Source organism: Zonotrichia albicollis, chromosome 1, assembly GCF_047830755.1.
Source record: "Zonotrichia albicollis isolate bZonAlb1 chromosome 1, bZonAlb1.hap1, whole genome shotgun sequence".
Taxonomy (NCBI): Eukaryota; Metazoa; Chordata; class Aves; order Passeriformes; family Passerellidae; genus Zonotrichia; species Zonotrichia albicollis.
Window position 1 is genome coordinate 142,189,484 of NC_133819.1, and position 9,973 is coordinate 142,199,456.

Sequence of the window (9,973 nt, forward strand, 5' to 3'; positions counted from 1 at the left end):
TCCACTATATGTATGGGCTTAGTACCTCGCAAGACTGGACCCGTAGCTATGCAATACTGGACCAGAAACGTGTAGCAGTTTTACATGCAGCTACACTGGGAAAAGCCTTCTTCTGAATTGAATACCAGTAAATTTGAGACTGGATTTTATGAAGTGTGTGGGTGGTGGTATGTGTCAATTAGGTAATTCCCATTATCCTAGTGTCCCTAGTGACTTAGAATATACACATCTTGAATTCATTAAGTCCTGTGTTGGTCTAGGAAAGAAAAAGAAAGGGAATCCTCCTTTAGCTTACAGATAGAACTGATTAAAGGTTTAAGAACAGCACAGACTCAAATTTTCATCATTGCACAGTACATTTAGATAGAGGATGTAAAGTGCTCTGAACCACGCCAAAACATGTTGTAGCAACCACCTACTTTCAGTTCTGGTAGCTCAAGCAAGTGAAGTAAGATAGACTTGCCAGGGAGAAGAAGTGAAATTAAAGATTTGATTGCCACCTTAAATGTGGAAGAGAAGATTAAGTTTTGTTGGGGTTTGAGAGAACAGATGGAGAAAGCCTTAAACTCATTATTCACCTCCATATTTTTTGACAAGGTTGTGGTGCTTGTGTTTGCCTGAATATTGGTGGTGGCTCTGGACCATAGTTTGGAAACTACCTCAGAGCAAGGAGCAGAAGGCATAGTTGATAGGACTGGAGGTAATCCAGCTTCATGTGCCTTCTGTTGACTCCTACTCAATATCTACAGTCTGGCCTGAAAGGAAAGACTGTGCTGAAAAAGCTATTTATGCAAGTGAGCATGGCCTTGAGCATTCACTGAGTTAACACAAAACCTGTTATGGACCCGCAGGAACTCTCTTGGACATGATGGTGGATTGGAGGCTGGCATCAGGAAAAGGAAGGCAGGAGAAAAGCAAGGAGGATAGAAAACAGTAAGTAATAAAGTTAGCTAACATGTCCTTTTTTGGGAACAAATACAGTCAACTGCAACAGCAGAGAGAGCATAAGAGAGGGAAGCTGTACGCATCAATTTCTCATTTGGATGAAGCTTTCAAGACATTTCACAGGACATGTCTTGAGCAAGGACCTATGATCCAAAGAAACCACTATAAGTTACATGGTTGGTGAAAATATATAGATAACCAATATATGACACCTGGTTGAAAAAAGAGATAGCATTTCAAAGAGGATGTTTCAGCAGGGGTACCATCAAGATCTGCCTAGAATCCATATTATATTTGTGGCATTTGGGGATCAGTCAAATGGTGATTGAAATTTTATTCAAACTCTAGGAAGTGGTAATGATGCCACAACCTAACCTAAAATGGCCATTAGTCAGCATTGAATGATGCCAGTTGATGCATCCTTGAAACATTTCACACAGGTTTATAAAAGGTTCTTGAAATCTTAGAGTTCCATTGGAGGAAATCTGGTTTAACTGAGCATTTATATGTACAGAATACATATAGAGTTAACAAACATACTCAGAACTTTAAGTGGAAAACAGTTGCTGAGGACTCACATTTTTAACAGAGGTACTTTAAATGAGAATGCATTTCACTGGGCTTCAGAGTTCCTCAAATGGAGAATTTCTTACCTGTCTGCTAAATACTAAAGCAAAATTAGTGTTGAATTTAACACGAAGAAATTCAACAGTGACCTTATAGCCATTAGCGTTGGGAAAAAACTCTCTTCAGTTCTCTTCAGTTTTCAATTAACTCATGGGTGAAAGTTACAAAAAAAACTGCAGAAGTCACAAGCTCACCTCTGCTGCTGGTCTCTTATTTTAATCCGTCTCCTCTGAAAACAACCAGTTTTTGAGGACTATCAGAGTTGTGGGTTTGGAACATACTTTTCCAGAGTATTCTGCTCCTATGTAAGTAACATAAGACTGCTCCTTCTAGCCTTTTAGCATTTGTATGTTCCTGTTTGCAATGAGTTGTGGCTTGTCTGAATTTTACTGTCTGAATTTTACTTCATGAATATAATAATAGGACAATCTGTGGAGGAGGCCTCTTCTATTCTACTCTTGAACAGACTTACTGTGGTGTAAGAATGGCTTTTTTGGCTTTGATTCCAAATAACAGAGGCTTAAAAGAGAAACAAAACAGGTGTGCCTGAATAAACTCTCAAGAGTTTCATTGATCTATTTGATTAAAATAAATGACTTAACATATACTAAATAAACTGACATGTGCAGACAAGGTTTTTAAAATATGCAGCCCCTCCCTCTCAGAAGTTTGGCAGCAGCAGCACAGGATGATGCCAGCTGGATTGCAGTCTGCTTGTATCAGGGCAAAGACAGACAGTGCTTTCTGATGGAGCTGTAACTCTCAAAGAAGTAAATAACCCTGGCTGTCGGCTGCTGCTTTTGCCTCCACAGCTGGGATCATAAAAGGGACTGAGATTGATATTTGCCTGGATAATGCTATTCAAGTATTTTACCTGAATAAGCATTGATGAGCATGGTTTGCATCAACCTGGCTGACCTGATGTTGAATCGGGTGAGAAAGCAAAGCATAAAATCTCTATGGCAACAAGTATAAAGGTGGGAGCATCTTGCAATGCCTCACCTATTTCTAAATCAAAATGAACTATTTATCATCAGTCTAGATACAAGTCTTTTAAAGCACAGTATTCCTGGGCAAGTTATTTTATTAGTTTGTCTCATACAAACAGGTAAAAGCTAGGATACAGTCCTCCAGCATAGCATGCTTTGTAGCCTAAATGAATCTAAGGAATGATCCATTTGCTTCTTTTCTGCTTTCTTAGAAAAACATGTGTCCCTGCATCGATGACTTGTTCTGCCTGTGGTCAAGATGACAAATCAAGAGCAAATTATTTCATATGCATTAAACTCGAGCTAATTGCATTATCTTTATAAACTTCTGTTAATGCCAAGGAATTCAATGTAGGTGAATCAAACCAAAGGTTTTTTCCAACTATTTTAGATACATGCAGAAGTACATGATAAATGTACAAAAAAAAGGCGTCACTTAACCAATACTGGAAATGTGGCCTTATCTCCCTTGGAAAGCATCTGTTTGTTGTTATGCAGCTGTGTTTTGGGAAAAGGAACCTTCACAGCAGAGATATACCAGTTCCATTCAAGCTTCAGGAGCAATTCAATTAAAACAAGTGTTAACTACTGGAATTTATGAAGTGTTTCCTGCCTAATCTTATGAAACGTGTAATTGCTATGGGTGGTTAAGACTTTAGCTTTATACCTGTCTGGCTGTGCTGATTGAAATAGAGAAGTAACAAATTAGATTTGAGGAAGTGGCTGGAAAACAAAGGGATACAGGTGTCCCATGCAATGATGCTGAGTTTCCCAGGGCTTTCCTTGTTAGTGCATAGGGTATGACCCAAAATTCACAGGAAAAAACCCACAAGGATAATAAGCTTTTTGTTTTGTTTTAACACTGGGTTGCTCAGAAGACTTTCCATAGTTCTTGGCAAGCTGAAGTCAATGCCAGATATATTTCCAAATTACTGTTTCACTGGTTAGTTGTTTTAAAAAACAAAGGGTATGGAGTGATCTATCACGTGGGCAGAACACTCTTGCAAAGACCAGCACTCTCCCCAACATTTACCAACATGCTACAGCAATGTATTACTGAGGAGTGCATTTCTGCTGACAGATTCTTTCCACCACAATTACAGAGAGAATAACGGCTGAGAAAAAACACCCATATGTGCCCATTAACTTTGCAATCTGTCTGTGTACTTACAAAGCCCTCATCACATCTCAGATATTATAGTGAGAACGGGAGAGATTAGACAGACTTCAAAGCTGCAAGAGAAATGTGAGTGTTGATTCCCAGCCATGATTAATTTGGCCAGAACCTCACACTCCTTTAATTTAATTAAGAACATAAGTGGCAATCAGAGCAGTGACAAAGCAAGAGAGGGACCAAGCTGGCAGCTGAGGACAACACAGGCTCCCCAACAGGTAATGTCACCCATGTGAGATCTGTCAGGCTGCCAGGGGAGTACACCCTGCTGGGGGTGGGCAGGTGATTCACTCTCCATGGGATGAATCCAATTGGTAACAGCATGTATTTTAGAACTGGAATTGTGTTAAGCCAAATGACCATCAAATAATTAATTACTAGAATTAAAGACTAATAATTATAAAAATTGAAATTAATGGATCTGGCAGCTGCCTGTGATCATGCTGTCATATTGCAGTATGTATAAAACAGTCTGTCAGAAAAAGAGTAAACTGCTTCCAGTGGGCCAAGAGGACCATGAACTGTGACAGCTGCACACAGCACAAGGCACTGTAGGTTCACACTCTTTTCCCCCTTTGGTAACACACTTATATGCCAGTGCCAGAGCACGGTGGCAGAGCAGCCTCAGTAATGCTCATGTGGCCACAAAGGGATGTGCTGTGCAGTGAGTTAGCTTATTTACAGCTTATTTATGCTTCTTTCCATGATGAAATCCCTCTTCTCCCTCCTCTGCTTCCAGGACCAGATGTCTTACGTGTACACCTGACTTCTGTAGTTTCTGGCTAAGATGGCTTTGCTGCACATCCAGCATGTTCTGTTCTACCATGGGTACAACACACATGCAGCCTATGCATCTGTCAGGCTAGAGGTGCCTCAGAGGGGCATAATGCAGTCAGCAGCCTGCTGCTTGCTCAGCCTGAGCTAAGTGGGTGCTGGCAGTGGGAGGCAGGTATTTCAGCTCTGGCCTGTGCAGAGACAGTGCATGTCCTGAGGCACGCCTGCACTACCTCAGCTTCATTTGCTTTGCAGCAGGTGGTATCATCAGCATCTTCTCCAGTGCCTGCAAGAGGGTAACCCCAAATCCTACACTTGGGATCATGTGAGCACATTTTGGTTGCACTTCCAGTGTGCAAAAGGTAAACTGTCTTAAAGTCCTACCTAAAAAAAAATAAAATATGGAGAAGAGGAGGTGTTACTAAATCAAATTGGAATTGCCCTTATTCAGAAAACACATTCTTAATGGAGTTTTCCAACAGCTTAAATAACCAGGCTGAAATTTTGGTCAATCACTTCACAATTCACTTCACAAGTCCCAGGTGTCTTTGTGTGCACAGGGCACAGGCCCCTGGCTCACCTAGAAAGCAGCCCTGAGCAGTTTAAGGTACATATACATCTAAAAGCTTTGAATAGCCTAGGGCATGAGTTTACACTGCCTTAATTATCATACATTATCTGTCCAGTTTCCTCTCATGCCCTGTGGCCAATGCAATATAACTAATGACTCTGACACTGCAGGCTTAAGCTACCTCAAGCTTACTGCAAAGCAAGGATTTGCCCAGGGCAGAGCTCATAGAAAAAAAGTGCTGTAAATTCACTTGGCTTCTCTTATGTTAAATCATGTGAGACTGATCTGGCATAGGCTGACATAAAAGTGTCATGTTTTTCTGCCAGTTTGATTTAATCAATTTATTACCACAATTTAGGTAAAATTTTCTTTGTACAGGCTAGTAAACAGAAGTTTCAGTTTTACAGTTGTTAGCATAATTTCCCAAACATAAATCAAACCAAACAAAATATAATAACACTTAGATTACAACAAGTAAAATCACAAAGATTTTGGTTGCATCACACTTTCTTGTGTAGACAAGGCCTTCAGAGTGCATATGTTTTTACACATTTGACCAAATCTGAGCATCTACAAAAGTCACCGTTTAGGGAAGGGCTGTGCTAACTGTGGTATAGACTCTTCTGTTCGGTTGCTTTTATTTCAGAGCTGTCTCTACTTTGAGCAAAATGTTGGACTAGATGATCTCCTGAGAGCTCTCCAACCTGAACTGAACTATGAACCATGATCTGAGCTGTCCACTGAGCCTCCCTCCATAGGCAGTGAACAGCAGCAGTCATTTTTAGGGAAAAAGGTCTATTTCTCCTACAGTATAAGCATGAAAGAAGCATTCTGTGTACTGTGCAATTCTTTTATAGCTCTGTTATCAAATGTTTCCTTTCCTGAAGAAGAAGCCCTCTTCTATGATCTTCACAGACTTTCAATGCTGAGCTCTCTCCTAATACATCTCACAGTGCTGTCATGATTATCCAGGTATTATAGATGGTGGCAGAATCCAGGTCAGGAGCAGCTCTTAGGAAGGCAGTGAGGACTGAGCACAGACAGAATTCACTGGTATCTGCAGCATCAGTTCTGGATGGGTTCAGCCTATAAGCTACATTCATTAGAAAGAATCAGTATGGAAAACTTTAGAACAATTTTGGGGAGCAGATACAGGCCACAATCTCATAACTAATTTAGAGCAAGCTGCCCACTTGATCTGTTTTTAGCCACATTCATCTCATTTCTTCATGACTAAGTGTTCCATGTAGCAGTATGTTCCCAAAGTGCTGTAGGGTCAAGACATAGAAAGAAGTGCTACTTTTACTCATAAAGACTATGAAATAAATAATTATTTGGGCAGAGGAACTTATAAAATACAATTTCCTGTTCATTTGCTAGCAGTCACTCTTTCACATGCTCTTTCTGTGGGTTTTGTAATTTCTAATCATGCGTCTGATAATGTCAGATTCCAGACTTCACTCCCTTGGGTTATATAAAGCAGCACTGATCATGAGCAAGCTCTTAATGCTTCCTGTTCTCACTGATATTTGTGAGAAGTAGCCAAAAGAAGATCCTGTCATAACCACATAATTTCTACAGAGTGTGTCCAACTGAAACAAACCGAGGTACTAGAGGACAGTCAGCGCAGCAGGGATGCTGTAAAAGAAGCAATGGAATATTAAACCAATGGGTCCTAGGCCCCAGGTACTGTTTCTTCTTGCTTCCTGCACATGACCAAAGGACTTAGAAAACGCGTGGAAAAAAGAAAGGTGTGAAAACTGCAGAACTGAATGACATCTAAGGATCTCTTGAGAGTATAAGATCCCACATGATGTCAGGTAAATGCGTGAGCTGACTTGCCTTTTGCTTCTGAGTGGGGTAGTGATAGCTTCTATTTAGACTAGTAAAAAACAAAAGCCAGGACTCTTTTCAATCTGGTCATCTTCTTATGATGGGGATCACACCTAAACTCTACAATCTCCCAGACCAGGCTAGTTCCTGCTCCATGTATCAATGCCACCTGTGTCCAGCATTTTCTGGGGCAGGACTCTCTGGCCTATGACAAAAACATGCCACAGGCTGTATTTACACTTCAACAGTAGAGTATTCTGTACCAAAGCACAGAAAGATGGCCTGGATCTCTCCTTTATTTAGTGACAATGCAACTACAAGATTATTTTCCTCTAGGCAGTTTGGTAAGTTATAGAAATCTTAGTGCTATTTTAGGAGAGTAAATTGGATTTATTTGGCCAAGAGAAATATTATAGAAAGTATAATATTTATTCTAAAAAGTATAACATGCTTCTTCCATACCTAGAAGAAGCAGAAACAATTTGTGGCACATCATCCATCCATCCATCCATCCATCCATCCATCCATCCATCCATCCATCCCTCCATCCATCCATCCATCCATCCATCCATCACAAAGCTGAAGCAGCAAATTTAAGCTAAATAAAATTTGGGGGGGGAAATGTACGTTATTTAAAATAATTGTGTTAACTCCAAAGAAAAGTGGCATTTGCAACAAAGCCTCAGTACTACCAAATCTCATAAACAACTTTCAGTAGCTTTGACTCCTCTTTACCATCCTAACTCTTGCTAAGAAACATATTCAGGCCTAATTTCTTAATAGACAGATTCACAACAGCTTGTGCATCAGGACATGTTTGGCAGCATGTGTCTGACAAGAATTTTTCTGCCTCCTAGAAAAGTTCTGCTAAATATTCATGCATTTCTCATTGAAAGAAACCTGATTCTTGGCCAAAATGAAGCTTATTAACAGACAGAAGAGGAGGGGCCCTTCCTCCCTGCTGCACCTCTGATTATTGTAGGTTTTGCATCACACCTAGTCTCTGCAAACAGTTGCTCTCAAATCCAAATTAGTCTACTATGGAAATGATTTATAACTTGAGATATTGCCAATTCATGGCATTTTTTTGAAATTTTTTTTGAAACTTTTATGTAGAATTCATAATTTGTGGGACTTTTTTCAGCACCATCTGTCTATCAAAGGTGACTAAAAAAATCTGTGTTTTTAAAAATGTTCAAAACAGACCAAGAATATTTCTTTTAACATGTTTTCTTCTTTTGACAGAGATCTCAAAAATATATTTACTATTAATGAAAAACAGGAAATGTTATTAAAGATCTTAATTTGTTTGAGAACACTTTCAATATGAACTGTTTCATACTCTATTTTTCTCCTGAAACCTTTTCCTAAGCGGCCACAAACACGTTGAGGAGAGTGACCCAGTCACAGGAAGGGCTCTGATGTTTTGGGTACTCAGTACCAGCTCTGCTGGGCTATTTGTGCCTGGGGTCAGGATGGATGCGTTTGGAACAGAGACAGAATGAGCCTCTGTGCAGGTGGAGCTGTCAGCACCTGCTTCAGAAAGGATGACAGGAGAGTTCATATCTCTGCCCCAACCCTTGCTTAAAGGAAGGGCAGCTCCAAGGTCAGACCAGGCATCTCAGGACTTCACCCAGTTTAGTCTTGAAACTCCCTCAGGATGGAGGGAGGATGTGCTGTCCCGGCAACCTTCTTAGATGTCTTCATATCCAGGCCAAACCCTGAACCTTGAACCTCTCCCCTTTCAGCTTGGAGTCTTTCATCATCAAACCAAGCAGCACTGTAAAAAGCCTGGAACCATTTTCTTGGAAACCTCCCTATAGGTATTGGATGTGACCTTAGGGTCCTCCTGCCAAAGCCATCCCTTGTCCCTCCCAACCAGCCCAGGTGTCCCAGACACCACTCCAGCTCAAACCAACCTGGACTGAACTTACTGCAGTTTATCAATGATTTTCCTGTCCTGGGGAGCTCAATACTGGGCACAGTACAGACACAGGGTAACAAGCACTGAGGGCTGAGAAAGCTGTCTCCTAAGTCACTAACCTGTGGCAAGCCTGTGTGAGATTTCACTTTGCCCTCTGTGTCCCTGCAGCAGTGGCTGCTGCCCACAACCTTCAGTGACACAAAACATACTGCTGCCCTTCATCTGTGCCAGGGCAAAGGGGGCTTGACAAACAGCACTGATGAGGAACAGGAGAAGGCCATGGACCTGTCCTCCTCTGCTTCCCAGGCTGTGGAAGGTGATAATTTCCAGTGGAGAGGAGGGCAGGAAAACATCAGCTCCTATGTAACGTACTAAAGTACTTTGGCTATAAACTTCAAAGTGCTTCCCAAAAGGAAGCTGGATTGCTATTCCTGTTTTGTAAATCAGGAAGCTGAGGAAAAAGGGAAGGAAGTGTTCTGACTGAATTGATCCAGCAGCTGCTGCACAGACTCTGAGTGCTGCCTATGCCCTGTGCTGCCTCTCAGAGCAGGGACCAGCCCCTGCCACCTCAGGCACGCACTGCACTCCACAGGTGCTTCTCGGCAAACTCCCGCTTGGAAATCAGGCTGGTGACATTAGAAATACAGCCTTCAAACTGTGCAGATTTATGGCTTCAAAGTAAAAGTGCTGGTGAGAAATACCATGAATTAGTCATAATCTTATCAAAAATATTTTATTTATGAAAGTAACAATTATACTATACAACCTATATTGGAAATACATTGAATAATTGCTAGAATAAATACAGGCAATTAATTCAATCTTTTTATAGAATGAGAAGATTTATTTGACATTTGAATGTTAACCCAAGCTTTAATTTACATCATAAATAGTTAAAAGGCATAGTCAAGTTTTTTTTGATTTTTACCGTTTCTCTTGCTTTTTTTTTTAATACTGTTCTATTTTGTAATCAACATGAATCAACTCTCCAATCATTAACATAACATTAGTATGACTTTCAAGCAATCATGTACCTCAAGATAATCAGACAACAAGGTAGTGTGTGTGCAGTTCATTCTACAGCAGAATCTATTCATGTCTGCATAAAAAAGAGAAGCTGAAAATGCTTCTAAGTT